The sequence below is a fragment of the Panthera onca genome, chromosome B3 (genome assembly GCF_046562875.1).
Source record: "Panthera onca isolate mPanOnc1 chromosome B3, mPanOnc1 haplotype 2, whole genome shotgun sequence".
Lineage (NCBI taxonomy): Eukaryota > Metazoa > Chordata > Mammalia > Carnivora > Felidae > Panthera > Panthera onca.
Genome location: NC_138344.1, coordinates 54,138,220 through 54,160,171, shown reverse-complemented (window position 1 = coordinate 54,160,171; position 21,952 = coordinate 54,138,220). Strand labels below are relative to the sequence as shown.

General features: G+C 37.2%; 1 long non-coding RNA gene across 1 annotated transcript in view; it reads left to right on the top strand.

Moving 5' to 3' along the window:
* The first annotated feature begins 3,196 nt into the window (after positions 1–3,196).
* Positions 3,197–21,952, top strand: part of LOC144616561 (uncharacterized) — a 71,784-nt gene continuing 53,028 nt past the window's right edge. The window contains exon 1 of the long non-coding RNA XR_013555915.1: positions 3,197–3,263. This is a non-coding gene — a long non-coding RNA (uncharacterized LOC144616561). The remainder of the gene's footprint in view (positions 3,264–21,952) is intronic.

Sequence of the window (21,952 nt, the reverse complement as noted above, 5' to 3'; positions counted from 1 at the left end):
GAAAGCAAGACATATCATGTGTATCATTCTATATAAATCATTTTGATTATGGGTTGGTGAAAAACTGATTGCAATTTAATGCTAACCAATCAGACTCTTTTGGGGCAGTGAATTTTTTATTAAGTTTTTAATTTTAATTCCAGTATAATTAACATACAGTGTTATATTAGTTTCAGGTGTACAAATAATGATTCAACAGTTCTACACATTACTCAGTGCTCTTCATGATAATAGAGACAGTGAATTTGAATAAAAAGCTGCTCCCTTCTCAATCTACTTGTATTAAGATCTTTTCAAGGTACAATGGATTTTCAAGGTGAATGTTTCTGTCCTCCTCCCCAAATTCATATGTTGAAAACCTAATGCCCAGTGCGATGTTATTAGAAGTAGGGCCTCTGGGAGGTGATTAGGTCATGAGTGGAACCCTCATGGATAGAACTAGTACCTTTATAAGAAAAGAAACTAGAGAAATAATCTCTTCTTATATTGGTCAGAATTATACCGTATGCACACCCTGAAGTAATCATTGACAAGGGATGTTGAATCACTATTTGCCTTTAAACTAGGTTCACTTAGGGGCACCTCGGTGGCTCAGTTGGTTATGACTTCAGGTCATGATCTCACAGCTGGTGAGTTCAAGCCCCATGTTGGGTCTGCACTGTTAGCTTGCCTGGAGCTGGCTTCAGATTCTGTGTCTCCTTTTATCTCTGCCCCTCCCCACTTGCACTCCATCTGTCTCTCTCAAAAATAAACAAGCATTTAAAAAATAAATAAACTAGACTGACTTCCTTGAAGTGGTACCTATCTGAATGAAGTCACATTTTGTGACTTAAATAAAGGGAAAGTGGAAGAGGAGGATTATTGGGTTGATTAATATTTTTCAAACTTCCGGTAGCAACCCATTAGAGGATCATGGGGTATAGTCAACATCTTACAAAATGAAATGAAATGAAGTAAGACAAAACAGAAATGATAACTTCACCATATTTAATAGGTGCTAACATGCTTTGTGAAACTTATGTTTCAGTTATGCATGTGTATATTCTGTCATGATATAAGAGGAATTTCTTCGTGTTGATCAAAGTCAAAGAGTTTAAAACTCCCTTGAGTAGACAACCAGCTGTGTGTGCTTAGACAGTCCCTATTGGTCTTCTGAAAATTAGTTAAGGGAGTATTTGATCTGATTCTTCCTTACAAGATATAATGAGGCTTACCAGGCAAAAGAGACCCAAGAGTAAAAATTATCTAAAGTACATGAACTATCTAAAATATGTGGACATATATAATTGTTTAAAAACAAACTAGATAATAACAATAAAAAGAGAAATTATACACATGGGGTTTTATATACAATCTCTTAATTTTCTCAGCATCCCAAGATTATGTATTATTCTCATCCTAAGATGACAAAAAACAGCCAAACAAGGCTCATAGGTTAGTAAGTTGGTGAAAGTGACACAGCAAATAAGTAAGAGAACTTGGATTTAAACTTGGGTCTTTGTGATTTAAAGAAGCTCAATTTATTGACTACATTAATCTACCCCTCCACTGCTCAAATGCCTCCAAACAATTTATCACTATAGCAGCAGTTTTGTTCTATGGAACAATGGCAATGTTAATTCAAAGCCATTTAAAACTTACACAAACAGAAGCAACCACATAAAATATTTCATGTTTGATAAAGAAAGGAGATAAACCCCACAAATTTCTAAGTAATTAAGGCCTTTCTATGAGTTATGGACTATTTTCCTTATTTCTAGTTGAAATTTTCCAATCAGCAAAAGAAATGGCATACAATGTTTTTTTTTCTTTTTAATGTTTATTTATTTTTGAGACAGAGACAGAGCATGAACGGGGGAGGGGCAGAGAGAGAGGGAGACACAGAATTGGAAGTAGGCTCCAGGCTCTGAGCCATCAGCCCAGAGCCCGACTCGGGGCTCGAACTCACGGACCGTGAGATCGTGACCTGAGCCGAAGTCGGATGGGTAACCGACTGAGCCACCCAGGCGCCCAGGCATACAATGTTTTATTCAAACCTAGACATACGTACAACTGTTCTTCTATTGTAGACCATTGGCTGAGTATTTGTGTTGATATAACAAGAAATTTTGTTCCAACTATAATTTTTATACATAAAGTAGTGGTTTGCTCTATGTCAGGAAGTGAGCTGCTTATGTACTTAGATTTTTTTTTAACTTCTTTTCATTTTTTTCCTTTTATAGATTTACAGCCCATTTATCTGCTTGAACAGTTGGATACAAATAGTTTTATTACTGAGTGCTTTAAAATGGACGTTTCTCTCTGGTACCTCAAAGAAAGACCTTAAGATTGCCAAACTTTCCTGGCTTCACCCACTAAAATAGAACATGTGCTACCGGTATTAGAACTATAGCTCTATGAATATAATACTACAAAAAAGTAAAATTAATAATAACCAATAAATATGTGTTCACTTTACCAAAGATGTAGTCCTTTATGACTAGAAATACTGTGGTTTCACATTCTAAAATGAGAGTTGGAATGGATGTGTAGTGTTAACATTTGGGGACCCGATCTCCTGTTGTTATCAGCAATGTTAATCTTGAGAATTATTCCTCCTCATTTGTGTTGAATGATTAATAAATTCAATATAATTTAGATCACTAAGATTCTGCCAAAATAATTTTTAATTTTTCTGATGCATGTTAATTGACCCAAGTGTACAGAGAATACTGCATATAACAGTGTTACAGAAGCTAGAAACTTACCTGCCAAGAATACAATGCTCATTTAAATACCACAGTTAAAGGGAATTCTATCATTCTTAGGGTGGATTGTTTAATATGTTTTAAATCTGTCTGGCTGCTTCCAGCTATCTAGCTTGTTCTCAGCTGCTACTGTCAATGGGTAATTATACTTTTGAGGGTATCAGACCATGTTAACACCACCCAGAAGAACACATTTTGAAATGTAAATTTATTGAAAAACAAAAATAGAAAACATTTGAAATCCAAATTGTACATTTATCCAAGTACCTATTGACTACCCTCTATATGCCAGATATATCCACCATGCCTGTGACTATTTTTTTTTAATTTTTATTTCCAAATGTTCATTACTAGTATTGAGAAATGTGATTTATTTTGTATGTTGGCCTGGAATATGAATTTGCTAAACTCACTTATTATGTGAGTTTTATTTTTTTTGTTTTAGATTCCTTGGAATTTTCTGCATAGACAACCACATCATCTATGAACAGAGACAGTTTTGTTTCTTCCTTTCCAGTAAGTATGCCTTTTATTTTTTTCTTGCCCACGTGAGTTGGCCAAGACTTCCAATATAACGTTGGATAGAAACGTGGGAGCAGACATCCTTTACTTGTTCCCAGTATTAGGGGGAAAGAATTTAAACCTTCACCATTAAGAATTATGTTAGCCTTAAGTCACATGTATATATTCATGTGCATGTTTACACATGTTGCCCATTATGAGGTTAAGGAAGTTCCCTTCCATTTATAGTTTGTTGAGTTTATATATAAGTAATGAATGGAATTTGAATTTATCAAATGCTTTTTTTCTTCTTGCATCTATGAATTTTTTCTTCTTTAACCAATTTAAACCGTGAGATATAGTTTTCTAATTCTAATTTTGGACTAGCCTTGCATTCCCTAGATTCTACTTGGTTGTAATGTTTTATCCTATTTATGTATTGTTAGATTTGATATATATATTTTGATCAAACATATCTGGTATATTGAATACATTTGATATATTGCTAGATTTTGTTGAAGATTTTTACATCTCTATTTGTGGGGTATATTGTGCCATAGTTTTTTCATTATGACTTTGTCTTGTTTTGGTATCAGAGTAATACTGGCCTTCTAAAATGAATTGGGAAGTATTCCCCCCTTTTGTGTTTTATAGGAGAGTTTGTGTAAATTTGTATTCTTTCTATCATTCTTTAAATGGGTGGCTCAGTCAGTTGAGCGCCGACTTCGGCTCAGGTCACGATCTCGCAGTCCGTGAGTTCGAGCCCCGCATTGGGCCCCTGTGCTGACAGCTCAGAGCCCGGAGCCTGTTTCAGATTCTGTGTCTCCCTCTCTCTGACCCTCCCCCACTCCTGCTCTGTCTCTCTCTGTCTCAAAAATAAATAAATGTTAAAAAAAAAAATTTAAAAAAAATTTTATTTATTGGGGGACAGGTGCAGAGAGAGGGAGAGAGAGAGAGAATCCCAAGCAGGTTCTTGGGTCAAGGATACTTAGCACAGAGTCCAACTTGGGGGCTGGAACTCATGAACTGTGAGATCATGACCTGAGCCAAAACCAAGAGTTGAACACTTAACAGACTGAATCACCCAGGCACCCCTGTATTCTTTCTTAAGTGTTCGGTAGGAATGACCAATGGAACTATTTGGGTCTAGAATATTCCATTTTGGGAAAGTTTATGAGTAAAATTAAATTCCTTCATAGATACAGGAAAATTTAGGTTAACCTTTTTGTTCTTTTTTGAGTGAGTTTTGGCAGTTTAGTTCTTTAAAGAATTAGTCCAATTCATCTGACTTGTGGAATTTATGGGTATTGAGTTGTTCATAGGATTCTCTTATTACCCTTTTAATGTCTACATGGTCTATCGTCTTCTATTTTTTCTTGATTAATCTAGGTAGAGGTTTATCAATTTTATTGATTTTTCAAAGAGTAAACTTTTTATTACCTTGATTTTAACTATTTTTTTATTTATCACATTTATCATTTACTTTTTAGCTTGCTTTGAGTTTAATTTTCTTTTCTTCCTAGTATTTTAATATGAAAACTTAGATTATTGATTTGAGATCCTTGTTATTTTCTAACATAAGCCTTTAATGCTATAAATTTTCTTCTAAGCACTACTGTAGTTATATCCCATAAATTTTAATATGTTTCATTTTCAATCAGTTCAAAATAATTTACAATTTCCTTTTGAGGAAGACTTCCTTTTTGGCCCATGGATTATTTAGAAGTATGCCATTTAATTTTCAAATGTTTGCGATTTTCCATAAAGTTACTGATTTCTAATTCCTTTTGATCAGAGAACAAATTATTATTGTTCAATTATTTTAAGTTGTTATGATCTGCATTACGGCCCAGGATATGATCTATCATCATGAATTTCCAGGAATACTTGAAAATAAAATGTATGTTCTGTTGTCGGAATTTTTAAGTGTCAAGTTGGTTGATGATATTGTTCAAGTGGTCTGTAATCACTGGGAGACATAGATTGCAGTTGGCTTACTTAATCTTGGCTAGCAGTGGAATTTGAGCCCAGATTTTCTGTTAAATTAATATTATTTTTATTATTCCATAATGAAGCATTAACTTTCTAAGAGCTCCAAAAATCCCTTATGTATTGTGCAAAATACTTCTTGATTTTGAATTCATCTTTATACTGTGAGAAAGTTTTATTTTTGCTTAAAAGGGAAAAGTCAAAATCTACTTAGGACATGTACAAGGTTTTCTCTCTCTCTCTCTTTCTTTCTTTCTTTCTTTTTTTGAAAACAGACTTAAAACATTTTTTTTTTTTGATTTTTTTTTTTTATTTTTTAATATATGAAATTTACTGTCAAATTGGTTTCCATACAACACCCAGTGCTCATCCCAAAAGGTGCCCTCCTCAATACCCATCACCCACCCTGCCCTCCCTCCCACCCCCCATCAACCCTCAGTTTGTTCTCAGTTTTTAACAGTCTCTAATGCTTTGGCTCTCTCCCACTCTAACCTCTTTTTTTTTTTTTTTTTCCTTCCCCTCCCCCATGGGTTTCTGTTATGTTTCTCAGGATCCACATAAGAGTGAAACCATATGGTATCTGTCTTTCTCTGTATGGCTTATTTCACTTAGCATCACACTCTCCAGTTCCATCCATGTTGCTACAAAAGGCCATATTTCATTTTTTCTCATTGCCACGTAGTATTCCATTGTGTATATAAACCACAATTTCTTTATCCATTCATCAGTTGATGGACATTTAGGCTCTTTCCATAATTTGGCTATTGTTGAGAGTGCTGCTATAAACATTGGGGTACAGGTGCCCCTATGCATCAGTACTCCTGTATCCCTTGGATAAATTCCTAGCAGTGCTATTGCTGGGTCATAGGGTAGGTCTATTTTTAATTTTCTGAGGAACCTCCACACTGCTTTCCAGAGCGGCTGCACCAATTTGCATTCCCACCAACAGTGCAAGAGGGTTCCTGTTTCTCCACATCCTCTCCAGCATCTATAGTCTCCTGATTTCTTCATTTTGGCCACTCTGACTGGCGTGAGGTGGTATCTGAGTGTGGTTTTGATTTGTATTTCCCTGATAAGGAGCGACGTTGAACATCTTTTCATGTGCCTGTTGGCCATCCAGATGTCTTCTTTAGAGAAGTGTCTATTCATGTTTTCTGCCCATTTCTTCACTGGGTTATTTGTTTTTCGGGTGTGGAGTTTGATGAGCTCTTTATAGATTTTGGATACTAGCCCTTTGTCCGATGTGTCATTTGCAAATATCTTTTCCCATTCCGTTGGTTGCCTTTTAGTGACTTAAAACATTTTATATCATCGATTGCTCATTGCAAACAGGTTTTACACATGTTTCCTAGTATATCCAAATTTTAAAGGTATGCCCTTCTGACTCTAATTTTTTTTAAGTTTTTACTTAAATCCCAGTTAGTTAACATACAATGTATATTAGTTTCAGGTGTACAATATAGTGATTCAGCACTTCCATACATCACCCAGTGCTTATCACAACAAGTTCACTCCTTGGGTGCTTGCGTGGCTCAGTCAGTTAAGTGTCTGACATTGGCTCAGGTCATGATCTTGTGGTTTGTGAGTTCGAGCCTGCTTCATATTCTGTGTCTCCTTGTCTCCCTGCTCCTCCTCTGCTTACACACACACACTCTCTCTCTGTCAAAAATAAATAAACATTAAAACAATTAAAAATAAAAGTAAGTGCACACCTTAATCCCCATCACACACACACATACACACACACAGAGATATATATATATATCCCACGTCTTCTTTATACATTCATCAGTTGATGAGGTAATGGATACTTGGGCTGTTTCCATAATTTGGCTATCATAGGTAATGCATTCATTTCCTTTTGGGGTCAAAAGTTTACTTCTCCTTGGTTATAGAGGGCAAACTGAAGGAAAGAAATCTATTAAACTACTGCATCAAGTACAGAATCTGAGCTTCTATTCACTTCTGGTGGACTACTCTCCCATGCTTTCTTCCATTCATGAGTTAGAGAGGCAGGTTAGAGCAGTAACCTAAACAAGAAAAGATAAAGAAAAAAACAACAAAAAGACATGTTCCATTTTCACAAAAACACATGTCCTATACTCTTTTTATTTTACATTTGAATTTTCTAAACATATGAACATTTTTGACTTAAAGAAAATTTTTAGTAACTTAGGGTTTTTTCCCTCAAATTCCTCATGTTCCCCTCTCCTAAGGTTCAAATACATTCCCTAAGGGTGAGACACCTTATGTTGGATGTGCAAATCATTTCTTCTTACCAGATTCATCTGTAACTGTCCATCTGGGGATCCTTTGTCAGTCTTCTTGTTCTTTAAAATCTTGTTCACCCTAAATGGTCAGACTGTGGCTCATCTGTACATCCAGAAATAGAGCAAGTTCAACTACTATAGATAGTCTCCTCCTTTTCCAAACCCATGCCTTCTGGACAGAAGAGACACAAAGAACGCAGCTAGTTTATACAAAAGTGTTTATACAAAGGAATCACCTGTGTCACAGCCCATGAGGACAACCAGTGATAGGTTAGAGATGACTGGTCAAGGGCTGAAGTCCAACATACTCTTGGGGCAGGGTAGGCATTACCAGCAGGTCACTAGTAATGAAAAACTTTCTTCTTTGCTGTTTGTTATGTAAGTGAAACCATATTGACTCTGCTGCCATCATTTAAACAGAGTCAGCAGAGAGACTACCAGACAAATCTATTCTTCGTCAGATATCTTCCCAACATACTTAAAATAATGGAGAAAAGTAACATGACATTATTTCAGTGAGTCATATTAACCCCTTTCTTTTTTCTCTAAGTTGTTTTTGGATCTTGGGTATATTGGCTGTGGGATGATACAGGATATTTTGAAGAATTTTCCTAGAATCCCTACCATGTTATATAAAATATGAGCAAGGCTACAGAGGTATGGAGAAAGAAAGACAGCATTGAAAACAGAAGGGAGGGAGCGAGCAAGAAAACAGACCAGAGTGAGAATAAGAGTGTGCATGAGACTAAAGGCCTGGTATATTTTAAGTCTGAAATCAACATTGTTTCTTAATTGATCTTCTTGCACCTATTTTCATCCTCCTCTAATTGAGCCCTCTTCTATGCCAGAGTCAGTTCTTACACTGCAAATCTGTGTTGGTCCTTTGCTTAAAACTTTTTAGAGGATGAAGTCCCTTCATGATCTGACCCTAGTCCTCTTCTTTAGTCTCACCAACTGCCATCCTTTACTTTGGGCTTAGACGATTGTCATTTCCTTTCAGTTTCTGAAGACACTGGGCTATGTCATTCCTCTTTGCCTTTGCGTTATTCCTTGTCCCTGGCATGTCTGGTCCTTGTCTTAGTTGGCCAGTTATCCTGTGATACTTCCTCTGTGACTTCTTCCCAGGCCATACATTCTATCAGAGTTAATTTTGTCTGATGTAAAACATTGCACATAGTTACTTTCATTATAGCATTGCTTATTATATGCTAATTATTGGTTTTGTGTTTGTTGTGCCATTGATCTGTGAACTTTTTGTGGGCAAGAACAAAGTCTGATTTGTCTTTTGTCATCTGTATCTAACACTGTACCTGGTATACCATAAATTCTTAGAGAATTTTGGTTGATCTAAGTCAAATAGAGCTGTAATAACAAGTCACCATACAGACTTTCACTTTGTAGACTCTTAAGCTCAAATACACAGCTGTGTTGTACTATTATGATATATACTTTATCTGACTTAGGAAAAAAACCTCAACAATGTTATTTTAGGCAGATAGCTGGTTTAAGCAATCATGTTCTCTTTTTCCACGGGATAAGGATATTCCACTGGGATAAGGGAAAATATGAACAGAAGCCTTTTACACCAATCTTTTATATTTAGGGGGAAAAAGGATTGCAAATTTTTCCAAAGCTGGTTAGAAAAATTGGGCCCCTCTGCAATGTGATACTTCTAAAAATAATGCCCAGAGGAATAGCAGTTCTAGAGAATACTAAATCCAAGTGTGGCTAGATTCCATCTTCCTTTTGGAAACAGCCACAGCTGTGGCCAACCCAGTCAGACAATGGAATGCAGTTGGGGATTTGATATGGGGGGGAAAGGAGAGGGAACTTGGTTTCCTGTCCTGAGGCAGTTGGCACATAGTTCCAGGTCCCTATCCTCCCCCCATCTCCAGACCCCAATCCTCTCTTCATCGCCTAGGAAATATATTGGTGATTGGGGTAAGATCTGGCATTTGGATTTTGTTTGCACTCTTGGGAATATTGTGCTAAGATGACAACATTATACTGTACATCTCTAACTCTCTCCAAGTATGGACAAGTACCAAGTTAAGCCACAGAGAAATGTTTCCTTCTTTTAAAAATTTTCTATAAATGGTATTTTGCAATTTATCTTAGACAAAAGAAACACAGTAATTCCAACATCATTAAGCTTTTTTCCTCTCCAAAATATTATAAGATCAAATGCCTGCTGGAAATGACACACTGGTCTTAACCAATAATATTTTATAGAGAAGATAATTTCCAGTCCTATCTTCTGTGTCTGCTTGTACTCTTCCCACCTCTCCTGCTTTATTATATAATCAAAAGCTCACACAGCAAAAGATGAGAGCGCTATTAGCAACTATATGGAAGTGGCATTTCTATTATGTTAAAGAGCTACCAGCAGGGGCACCTGGGTGGCTCAGTCATTTGGGCATCTGACTCTTGATTTCAGTTCAGGTCATAATCCCAGGGTCATGGGTTCAAGCTTTTCATTGGGCTTCATACTTAGTGTGGAGTCTGCCTAAGATTTTCTTTCTCTGCCCCTCTCCCCAGCTCATATGTTCTGTCTCTCTAAAATAAAATTAAAACTTAAAACAAAAGAGCCTCCAGGAAAACTAATATATGGCTATGTTAGTCAGAGTGGCAGTTACCCCTGGGAGGAAAGGTTGGTAGTAACTAGAAGGAGGCACAAGAAAGACATGAGGGAGACTTCTGGGGTCTTGTGCTCTATTTCTTGATCTGGTACTGGTTACATGGGTAAGCTTAACTTTTGACAAATAATTGACCTTTATCCCCTTATGATTTATATATTTTCTGTATGTATGTTTTACTTCAATAAAAATAAATAATGATAATCATGGTATTAGACCCATGTTGAGTCAAAATTCCATTTAGCACAAAGAAAATAAAGACCAGTAGATCTATGTCTATATGATAATAGGCAATAAGTATATAATATGATAAAATAATATACAATGAGTATACTTGGTAGGAACATGTAGAATATGCCTTTTAGTAAGAGGCCATTTGTTTACTTTGGGAATAGGATCCAGAAGCCTAGCCTTTTGTCAGTGAGTAGTAAGGCAGGAAAGGTTCTCTTTAGCTCTTGTTGCCACACTGCTCAGCCCTTCTTCACTTGTCTTCATATTGTTACAGAACAGCCCTTTGGGAAAGACAGGGCAGATATTATCAACCCATCCTAAAAGGAGGAGTCTAGATACATATTAATTTCATAATTTCTTTAAGATAATAAAGTCAGTGGTGATGCCATGGTCTGGACTTAGGTCTGTTGGTTCCCAGTATAGAATTTCCATGTCATACAAGTCAATATGATACATTGAAGTCAACAATCATTGTGTCCAGTTCCCTCTCTGTTGACCTTGATCAAAGCCTTCGTGGTTAAACTCTTTCCGGTGACTTATCCTGCTCAAACTTCCATATAAGGACACAGTACCCACCCTACTCTGGAATCTCCTGCCTAGGGAAGACCTGAGATTTCTCAGCTTTCTTCAAATAGTAGACAAGAGTGGCAAGTCTGTGAGAGGAATTTTTGGTGAAAGAGGATGGTGGTGTTATATGGGATACACCCATCATGAGTTTCTGAGATTTGGGGCTCCTGGGTGGCTCAGTCAGTTAAGCGTTGGATTTTGGTTGAGGTCATGATCTCACAGTTTGTGGGTTTGAGCCCAGCGTCAGGCTCTGTGCTGACAGCTCAGAGCTTGGAGCCTGCTTCAGATCCTGTGTCTCCCTCTCTCTCTTCTCCTCCCCCACTTGTGCTCTGTCTCTGTCTCAAAAATAAATAAACATTTAAAAATAAGTAAGTAAGTTTCTGAGATCTCTATAAGAACCCAGCAGTGGCTCCCCAAGGGGCATAGGTGGTGGGCTGTGGAAGCAGTCTGCCCTGGGTGCAGGAAATAAGAGGGTACATTTTATGTAGAGAATTTTTAAAAACAGGAAAGCCAACTGAAAGTTTTTAGCCTGCTTTTTATTATCACCATGTGCCTGAAAATCCTTAGGAGCTCTCCCTGGAGACATTCACCAGACCAGAGAGCAGTGGTGAGGAGTGCAACTGACGCTTCCCTCCTGTGCCTCATTTTGACATTAAAATGAGAAACTCAACAGATGAACATAGGGGAAGGGAAGGAAAAATAGGATAAGAGCAGAGAGGGACGCAAACCATAACAAACTCTTAAATACAGAGAACAAATTGAGGGTTGCTGGAAGGGGGGATGGATTAAATGGGTGACAGGCATTAAGAAGTGCACTTTCGGGATGAGCACTGGTTGTCATATGTAAGACATGAATCACTGGGTTCTACTCCTGAAGCCAAGACTGCACTGTATGTTAACTAACTTAAATATTAGAAAAACAGCTCTTGTAGTTATAAAACACGCCATAATTGTCAGTGCACCAGCAAGCATGCTCGGTCTGTAGGGCCAAAGGGATGAAGGAATTGTTTGTAGGAGTTGTTGTTGGTAGCCATTCTGGCTCATTCTGGGTCTGAACCTGTCTTGTGGCCACATTCTGACACCTCTTCACAGAACTGGAGGCCCCAGTATTTGAACAGATGACTGAGAACATGTACAGACTTTGGCTCAGAGACCACTGCAAAGGAAGTACTCTTGCTTCTCTCACCTCTCAAGACCACAGTCTTTCCAACATGCTGCCTACTACTTTGAACAGCTGAATAACTTTCCTTCTCCCCTGCAAAGACATCTCTGTTTTTATCACCTACTCGGCTAAGCCCACTCTTATCTCTCCTACTCTCCACCTTTTCACTGTAGAAAGGAGTTAAAAGTTCCAAAACAAATACTAGCTTGTAAGTATGCCCGGTCAGTAACTGAAGAAGAGGAAGGGAATGGAGGGAAATGTATCTCCTTTTAATCAGAATCGGGATATTTGTATTGAGGTTGCCTGCTACCATTGTGCCCTTTGCCAAACTTATGCCTTAGTAACTGGCTCCAAATGCAGTTCCAAAAGTTTGAAAAATAAAGGATGAACCAAACTGAACTAAGCAAATGTTAACTTAAAGCAAAAATTATAAAGTTAATATCAGACAACATAGAACTTTAAGAGATCCTTAAGTATAACAAAGAAGTTTCCACATGGGTTTATGTATCAAATGATACAACCACACAAATATGGACTGAAAGAATAATTGGAAACACAAAGAAATTTGTAAAAAACTCAATCTTCATAGTAGCTTTTAATGTATTCTTTTCAGAAACTGATGGGTCAGGCACACAGAAAAAAAAATAAAGATATTGAAAGTGAAAATGAAAAAAATAAACAATGATAGATACATAAAACAGAGAATAATAGACTGTTCCAATACTCTTGCAACATTAAAAAAATTTGATTATATAGGTCATAAGGTAAATCAATTCTCTGACCAAAATGCAATTAAATTAGAAATCATAATAAAAATCCCAGAATGTTTAATCTCATAGAAATTTCAATAACAAATAATTTTTGTGAGCAAAAAAAGAAACCAAATTGTTTATAAATCTATTTAGAAATACAACAATGAATGCATAATACATCGAAACATATAGAATGGTACCAATACATATATTTATTAAAACACAAAAAGGATGGAGAATAAATGGGCTAAGATTCAGTTGAAAATCTGAAAAAGAAAACAACAAAATAAAACTGGAAGAAAAAAGAAGGAAGGAATTTATAAAGATAATATCTGAAATTAATGACTAAGGAAGAAGTTTTAAAAGTGGATGATAAATAAAACATAGCTCCCTGAAACTACCAATAAGCTACAGAGGGGCATGACGAGTAAAAATGAGAATATAATGCAAATGTCAATTTATTGAGTGCCACAACAGTCCAAGTATTGTACTAATGCTGGACTATTTGTTAAATTTTTTGCTTGTCCAGCATCTTTCCTTTTTGGAATTGATATTCCTTCCATTACCAAGGTTTCAATCACGTAGCCCTGATTTCCTACATCAAGAGTTAGTAGTTACCCAGACTGGGCAATTCTTTTGGATACAATGATTTATTCAGGCTTGGGTATTTGACACAGATAGGACCCCAAAAGTCTTCTTCTTGGGGATTCAAATGGGTGCCGGGAAAAACAGTCTCTCTTTTTGTAAGATTCTAAATTGTAAAGGACACATACACCTGGAAACCTCTTTGTTGCCTAGGGATGAAATCAACACAGAGGATTTTTGCCAAGAGACAAAGAAAGAGGGAGAAGAGAGTGCATACATACATGAGCACCTTGCCCCAAGAACGGCTTCAGGTCTGGAGTTCCCAATGTTCCACCTTTGACCTTAAAACAAATATGCTTTCTTGGTCTTGAAGATGTGACTCTGAGCACTCCAGGTACTTTATTTTCTGGATGCCATCACTTGCTTTCATTTCTGGGAACACACACTGAGAAAGAGTATAAAAAGAGCTTTTTCTATGTGTCCAGATAGTACTTTACCATTATGATAGCACTGAATCCTCACTTCAACACTTAAAGATGAGCAGAGACCCAGAGAAAGATATATACATGATAAAACAGGCTAAAATCTGTGCCCTTGTGGAGTTTATATTCTAGTGCAGAAGAGAGACAATAGATTGTGAACATAATAAATAAGTAAATAGTATAGGGACAAATGCTCTAAGAAAAATAGAGCAAGCTCAGGAGTTTCAGGAATATGTATGTGTGTTGGGGGATAATACAGGTTGCATATTAAATAGAGTGGTCAGGGTAGTACGTTGAGAAGGTATCATTTGAAGAGATATATAAAGAAGGTGAAGAGTTTCCCAAATGTGTAACTAGGGGGAGGGAGGATTTCAAGACTGAAGAAACAATTTTGCAAAGCCCTAAAATGGAACCAGATTTTTTGCTTATCTAAATAGCCTTCCTTCCCCAAAACACTTCATAATCACTTGACACAAATGTGTGATAGTAATAGGTATATCTATAATGACTTAAGCTATAAATGGTGATATCTCCAATTGGGTAGTACACCACATATACAGCTTGCACAGCTGCCCATTGTAATCATGGTGTGGACATATCTGGGAAAGGGTAAGAAGTGGAGGGAACCAGGGGAAGATGCCGTCAGAGAAGTCAAACAAGACATTAAAGGTTGTTGTAAGGGACTTGGCTTACACTCAGATGGAATGCAGTGCCATTTAGAGTTTTTCAGCAAGAGAAATGGAATGACTTGACAGGTTTTAAAAGGATTACTATCCTTTTATGTGGCTATCCTGTGGAGAACACACTGTAGTGGGCAAGGGTGGAAGCAGGGAAGAGGCTGTTGCAAAAATCTAGGTGAGAGATGACAATGTCTTGGAATAGGATATTAACACTGAGGTAGTTGGTGAGAAGTGGTTAGATTCTGTATATATTTTTATATGTTGAGCCAACAGAATTTTCTGACAAATTGGATTTAGGAATGTGAGAAAATGAGAGGAGTCAAGGATAATGACAAGGTTTTTGGCTCAAGATACTGGCCCATCATTGATGCTGAAGTCTTATATTAGACTTTTTTTTTTTAAACAAAGCTAGCCCTGATTATCTTAACTGTGTTTAGCCAAAAAAAACCAGACAAAACAAAATAAATTGTTGAGGTGAAGTGGTTATAAGATAATATACCACATAAATAACATAAACATAAATATAAACATAGAGAAACATTTCTTCTCTATTCCTCTCCCTATAACCAATTATCTGTCATTTATTTACCCATTAATCACTATCATCACCATAACACTTTAAATTTTAAAGCAATATACTGTTTACAAAGTATTCTAGATTATTATCATAAGTAATACTCAATAATCAAGTAGTTATATAATCTGTATCACATTGATGAGCAAATTCCAGGAAGCTTCTATGCTCTCCTCTTTAAAGCATCGGACATCCTATTTTTATATATAAAATGTTGACAAGTTGAGTATTTGTTAACTGAATAGTGCCTATAGGCCAAATTAGACTTTCTGAGGATACACAATGCCAACCAATTAATTTTCAAGCAAAATTTAAAAAAAAATTTTTTTAAGTTTATTCTTGAAAGATAGAGAAAGACAGAGCACAAGCAGGGGAGGGGGAGAGACAGAGGGGGACACAGAATCTGAAGCAGGCTCCAGGCTCTGAGCTGTCAGCACAGAGCCCGACACGGGGCTGGAACTCATGAACCGCGAAATCATGATCTGAGCCGAAGACAGACGCTTAACTGACTGAGCCACCCAGGCACCCCTCAAGCAAAATTTTTAATAGACAACTACCTTTTAAAGATCATTCATTGTATATTTGAATCATAGCTTAACAACTTCTACCAGCTTTTAAAGACATCTGCTTCCTGAAATGAATTCTCTCTTCCCAAAAAGTGACAGTCTTTTAGAAACAGAGTCATGGAGGGGTGACACTGCTGGTACCCTATGTAGATGCCCTTCACTAGCCAGGATAGCCATCCCCTAGATAATAATAACTCACTCCTCCTTTTTCTTGGTTCTTCAGAAAATTTCTCTCAGCCAAACAAAAGCCATCTCACCCAGGAACCTACTCTTCCTTTACTTAGTTCCTCTGCACTATATGTCTTCCCTCACGTTCCTTCCTTTGAGGCACTCCTCCAATAAATCAGTTGATCAATAATCCCTGGCTCACGCTCTGCTTCTAGGGAACTTGACTGAAAATACAGCATTAGCTTTTAAATGCATACAAGTCCCCAAACATACTCACTATAATTTAGAATTTGAGGTGCTAATGGGGAAGCCAAAAACAATCATTAGAAGTGTCCTTACATTTTGTTGTGGGGTAGAGAGTGCTCTTACTTATTCTCTAATATGGTCACTGCCAGACAATTTAACATTTCAATATTTCCTGAACCATTTAGGGTCAGTTCTTATAAGATCCTCAAAGCACCAACTGCTATGGGTCAGGATAGCTTCATGTTGGATCCATTCCTTAGGAATAAGGTGGGTGGAATTCTGTTGGCAGAGGTTGAAATTATAATGCAACATGACACATAATCTATCTCTTTATAATGGAGACATTTGGAATGAAAACAAAGAGAACAGAGGATGAGGATGATAGGTCACTAAGAAAAAAAAAGGAGGGAGCTATGACTGGGAAATCAAACCTTATGAATTTGTTCTTTATATCTAAGGTTTCTCTGCATGGAAATGGAGTCTAAGGGAAAGCTTTGTGACCAATTAAAATAATTTATTTTCTTGCATATCAAAGAGCAAGTATAAAGATAAAGGAAAGTTTGCACCCCCATGTTTATAGCAGCACTATCAGCAATAGCCAAAGTATGGAAAGAGCCCAAATGTCCTTCAATGGATGAATGGATAAAGGTGTGGTATATATATATATATATACACATACATACACAATGGAGTATTACTTGGCAATCAAAAAGAATGAAATCTTGCCATTTGCAACTATGTGGATGGAACTGGAGGATATTATGCTAAGTGAAATTAGTCAGTCAGAGAAAGACAAACATCATATGACTTCACTCATATAAGGGCTTTAAGAGACAAAACAGATGAACATAAGGGAAGGGAAACAAAAATAATATCAAAACAGGGAGGGGGACAAAACAGAAGAGACTCATAAATATGGAGAATAAACTGAGGGTTGCTGGAGGGGTTGTGGTGGGGGGAATGGGCTAAATGGTAAGGGGCACTAAGGAATCTACTCCTGAAATCATTGTTGCACTATATCTTAACTAATTTGGATGTAAATTTAAAAAAAACATTAAATTAAAAAAAATAAAAATAAAAATAATACATTTTCTTTGGGGTGCCTGGGTGGCTCAGTCAATTAAGCATATGGCTCTTGATTTCAGCTCAGGTCATGATCTCACAGTTCGTGAGATCGAGCTCCGTGTCACTGCAGAGCCTGCTTGGGATTATCTCTCTCCTTTCTCTCTGTCCCTTCCCTGCTTCTGCTCTGTCTCTCACTCTCTCAAAATAAATAAATAAACATTAAAAACAATTTTAAAGTAAAAATAATACATTATTTTTTACATATGTCTTTATGTGTCACTTTAATAGTGTTTATCACATCATGTGATAATTTGTGATTATTTTTCATTATGCTTTCCCTATCCCTGTCATATAGTTTTGAGCTCCTTAAGGGGGCAAAACATTGTGTCCCTCATAGAATTGGGCACAATGCTCAGCACACAGCAAGCAATCTATGTTTATCAAAATGGAATGAAGATGGCCCTGACCAAACTTCAGTAAGGCACATTACAGTTGCCTTTTTAAATTGTGGGGATGGCTTTATCCTTACTATTGTCCTCTCTCTGTTTGGAGAAGAGTTCCACTTTGTGGCATAGAACATGAATTTATAGAACAACTGTTAGGTGGAAGTTTATGATTATAAAACAGAATTGGGCTAATTGTCCTAATCTGAGATTAGAATGGGCAATGGAAAATGATTTCATTGACCAGGAAGCTGGGAAACAGTGTTAATCAACCCCTGCCAAACTGACTTGATATTCCAGATAAATTAATAATAATGATAATAATAATATTTCTTCCTCATGTCTAGGCCTTAAACAATTACTCTTGAAACATTTATTTTGAAGTAACTGTGTAAGAAAAGCTAAAGCCTTGGCATTTTCACCTGACTCAGCTACAAGGATTCAGGAGTGACAGTTTTCCCCTCCAGTGCTAACCGTGAAAAAACTTCCATCTTCCTTCATTTCCTTTGTTATCTTCTTTTTTCTCCTTTACAAGGAAGATGGCTCCCTGTGTTTTTTGTGAATATAAGGATTATAAATTGGCTGTTGAAAGTGAATTGACTATTAAGTAATTCATTTGATCAGTGTTTTCAGCAAACAGACTTGCTTGACACAAATAGCCAGGCCGTGTGGCAAGATGTGGGTTTAGTAAGCTGAAACAAAACCCTCTGCTTTTGGATTTTTAACTCCAATGCGCTCACTATTCTTTCTCAATTTCTTATTTTATTTTCCTTTCAGTTCCTATGTAACTGCTTAACATGAGAAGCCAGGATAGTGTACTCCATTATAAAAAACACAACCAAATAAAACTTTTCCAGAGAGTCCAGACAAGAAACAGATCTTAACTTCATTCTCACGTCTCACGTCATAGTTTACCATTACAGTACGCTTTGTGTGTGGAATGGTGAGTGACTCATCCTCTCTCTTCATTGCCTCCAGGAATTCATCTGGGGTAATGGGTCTCCATTCTCATCTCTTGGGGCTGCCTACATGGTCTCCCCTCTTCTGCCTACCTGGAATCCCCTCTCCTATGAAGAATTTCTCTCTTCTCACTTTCCTATTGAGATTTCTCAGTTTCTTCTACTTCATGAATGTTGTGTATTTTCCTCAGCCTTTGGCCTGGATTCTTTGTTATTTACACCCATCAGAGTTTTCCTCTGGATGAAACTGAGTGAGCTAAAAGAGAAAAAATTGATTAGGCTGTCTCATATTCTTTCCTTTCCCCATAGATTCCATCATAAAGACCAAGCATCTTCAAAACAGTCTTCAAAACTATTAGACTTTTCACATTGCCAAAAGTGACCCACATCAAGGAGAGCATGATTATTAGGTGCAATTACGCTCATACTTCATTTTTCTTCTTTGAATTACCTTTTAAAAGACCCATTTCTGGGGGCACATGGGTGGCTCAGTTGGTTAAGCATCTGACTTTGGCTCAGGTCATGATCTCACAGATCATGAGTTCGAGCCCCGTGTCAGGCTCTGTGCTGATAGGTCAGAGCCTGGAACCTGCTTCAGATTCTGTGTCTCCCTCTGTCTCTGCCCCTCCCCCCACTCATATTCTGTCTGTCTCTCTCAAAAATAAATAAACATTAAAAAAAATTTTTTTTAAGTCCCATTTCTATAATAACAGTTTGGTGAATGCCTGGCCCCAAGAAGGTAGTTAGGGGGCAGGGGTTGGTGGGGGAAGGTGGGTGGGAATGGATTAGCATATAACATGCACCAGGAAAAGAATACAGGGAATGGAAAAGCAAACAAAAAACAAAACTCTGTCTTGTTATACTCAACTGTGGATGAAGGAAAATGGAGAGTCAGTCTTTGAAATAATGTGTATTTAATTCTAGTGTTTTGACTTATGATAATGTTGAAAAGACTTGAAGCTGGCTGACATTGATCCTCTGTGACTTGAACTGAACTTTAGTTTCTCAAGTGCTGTTTTTTAAAATGAAGAGAATATTTGATCAGCCTGTTATTCCTTACTTTTTCTACTAATAGCTTTCATGCTCCCTTGATCTTAGCCCAGAACAAGATGGCTGATTAGAAAGATATTTCCTGAAAGAGGCCTGATCTAGACATATCTACACCAAGTCAGCATGCTTGGGCACCATCCCAAACAGCAGAAAATATGTTCTGTATTATTAAAAATTTTGGAATTGAGGTACAAAGTAGTACATAGTGAGTGAGAGCATGTTTTATATCTGTGACAGGGTTTTCTGACATTAGAGGCTGAGACTAAAATCAAACAAAATGGTGCAGCAGTAGGTCCAGCCCTTGGCTTTGTAAAAATGCCAGGTGTAATCACATCCTATTTGTTTTTCAAGATGACACTGCAACCTAAGAAAATTTAGTCCACAAGAAAATTCCAGAAACAGTGCATCAACAACCTCCTAGAGTATATGTCATTATCATTTATTCCTCAGTGGAGGTAGTAGAAATAAAAATGGAGGTGAGTGGCAAAGTTATTATGGATATTGAGGATCACTGAAATATTGATAATGGTGATGAGATCGACTTCCTTGGGACTTTACTAGCTGCTAGGTTTTATGTCCACTCACTCATATTAGAGGTCAGTGAATTCCCAAGGACTGGCTTCTGAAGAAATACAGTGATTCTACTTGAGCTTCTTGAGACTGAGATTCTCCAGGAGAGGCTGAAGGAAAAGTTATAGGAAAATTTGAACTTGGATTATCCTGTAGTATCCCAGTTAATCACAGCAAGTATATTCCAGAGGAGTATTTCACTTATGGAGCCCTGAGGCACTGCCCCAGTTTCCTTGTGGGATTTCTTCATGGTTACCAAGTCATCAGTGACCCTGAAGATTGATCCCACTCACTGTTTGCTATTCAGCAATCATACCCAGTTTACCTTTTGGTAAACTAGCTTCTTGCCCACATAGTGTTGTTTCAACTTCTGCAAGTGGGCTTCTGGCATTGCTAAGACAAGCTTGTTGGTTTGGCTTTTGAAGGCCTCCAGCTAGCTCTTGTGCATGGCTAACTTATCTGATAGACTCAAGAAAAGCACAGTCTTTCTGAGAAGCTTCATGGTATTGCTCTTCTCTTCCCTAATACCATACTATCTTATTCCCAGAAGCTCAGAACTGGTTTGCTTGTTCACTGGGACTATGGTTGTCAGTGCTTCCTCACAGAGGGCAGAGGAATGGAAACCTTACAGAGGAGTTAAAATATTCACCAGTAGACAGTCAAGGGCAGCTGAGAAGATATCATAGGAAGGCACAGGGCACCTGACATTCTTTTCTCTCCGTCTCCGTCTCTGTCTCAGTCCCTCTCTCTCTGTCATTTCTTACCTCCCTTCCAGTCTACACAAAGAATGAAGATACCAAGAAATGATTAAAACAGGGTAAATACAGAAGGCATTTTCCCTGGTTTTGAAGAATATAGGCACAGACTTTGACTTAATATATTTTACAATAAAATAAAGTGCAAAAGAAAAGCCATATTTATATGGGATCCCTCAAAAAAGCATTACTTATCCTTTGACTCAATTGGTTACTGATAAAGCTACAAATAGTATTCACTTGGGGGTAAATTAATGATTTGTGATTACTAATCACAAATATCGAAGAAAACAAATACCTGTGAAACAGGACCTTCTCATTAAAGGAGTTTACAGGGTGAAAAGTCAGGAGCTCATTGTGAGAATGAATTACTCAGAGAGAAAAAAGGGAAAATGGAGTGTGTAGAAAACAGGAAGACACACAAAAGTGAGAGAAAACACCTGCTTTCCTATAAACATCTGACTTAATACACTTCCCAGAAATGTTCAATGAGAATAGCTGTTAACAAGAAATTCAGATTCAATTAACATGACATTACAATTTCAAAGGTCAGGAGAAAAAACTGCCTTTCTTTTCTCTTTACTTTTTGAGCTTCCTCCCTGTCCAGAATTCTCTGGTGATATAGCCAACAGATGGAGTTATTTCTTTTAAAGCATAAAGAAAGGTCACAAATAGCTTTCAACAGATTACAAACAATTTGACACATGATTTCAGAAGCTGGGAAAATTCCATGGATGCAGGAAAACTTCAAGAATTGGTGAAAAGTTTCCATAAGAGTGCAGGCCAAAATTAACATTGCTAACGCAGGTTCTATTTTAATTAATTAGGTGCAAACCATAGCACAGCCTTCTGGATCAGTTGTAACTGTTGTTCTAGAAAGCTTTGAGAATTCTTTGATGTTTAAATTTGATGTTATTGCTTAACAGTGAAAGGCCTTTTGTTACCATATGGTAA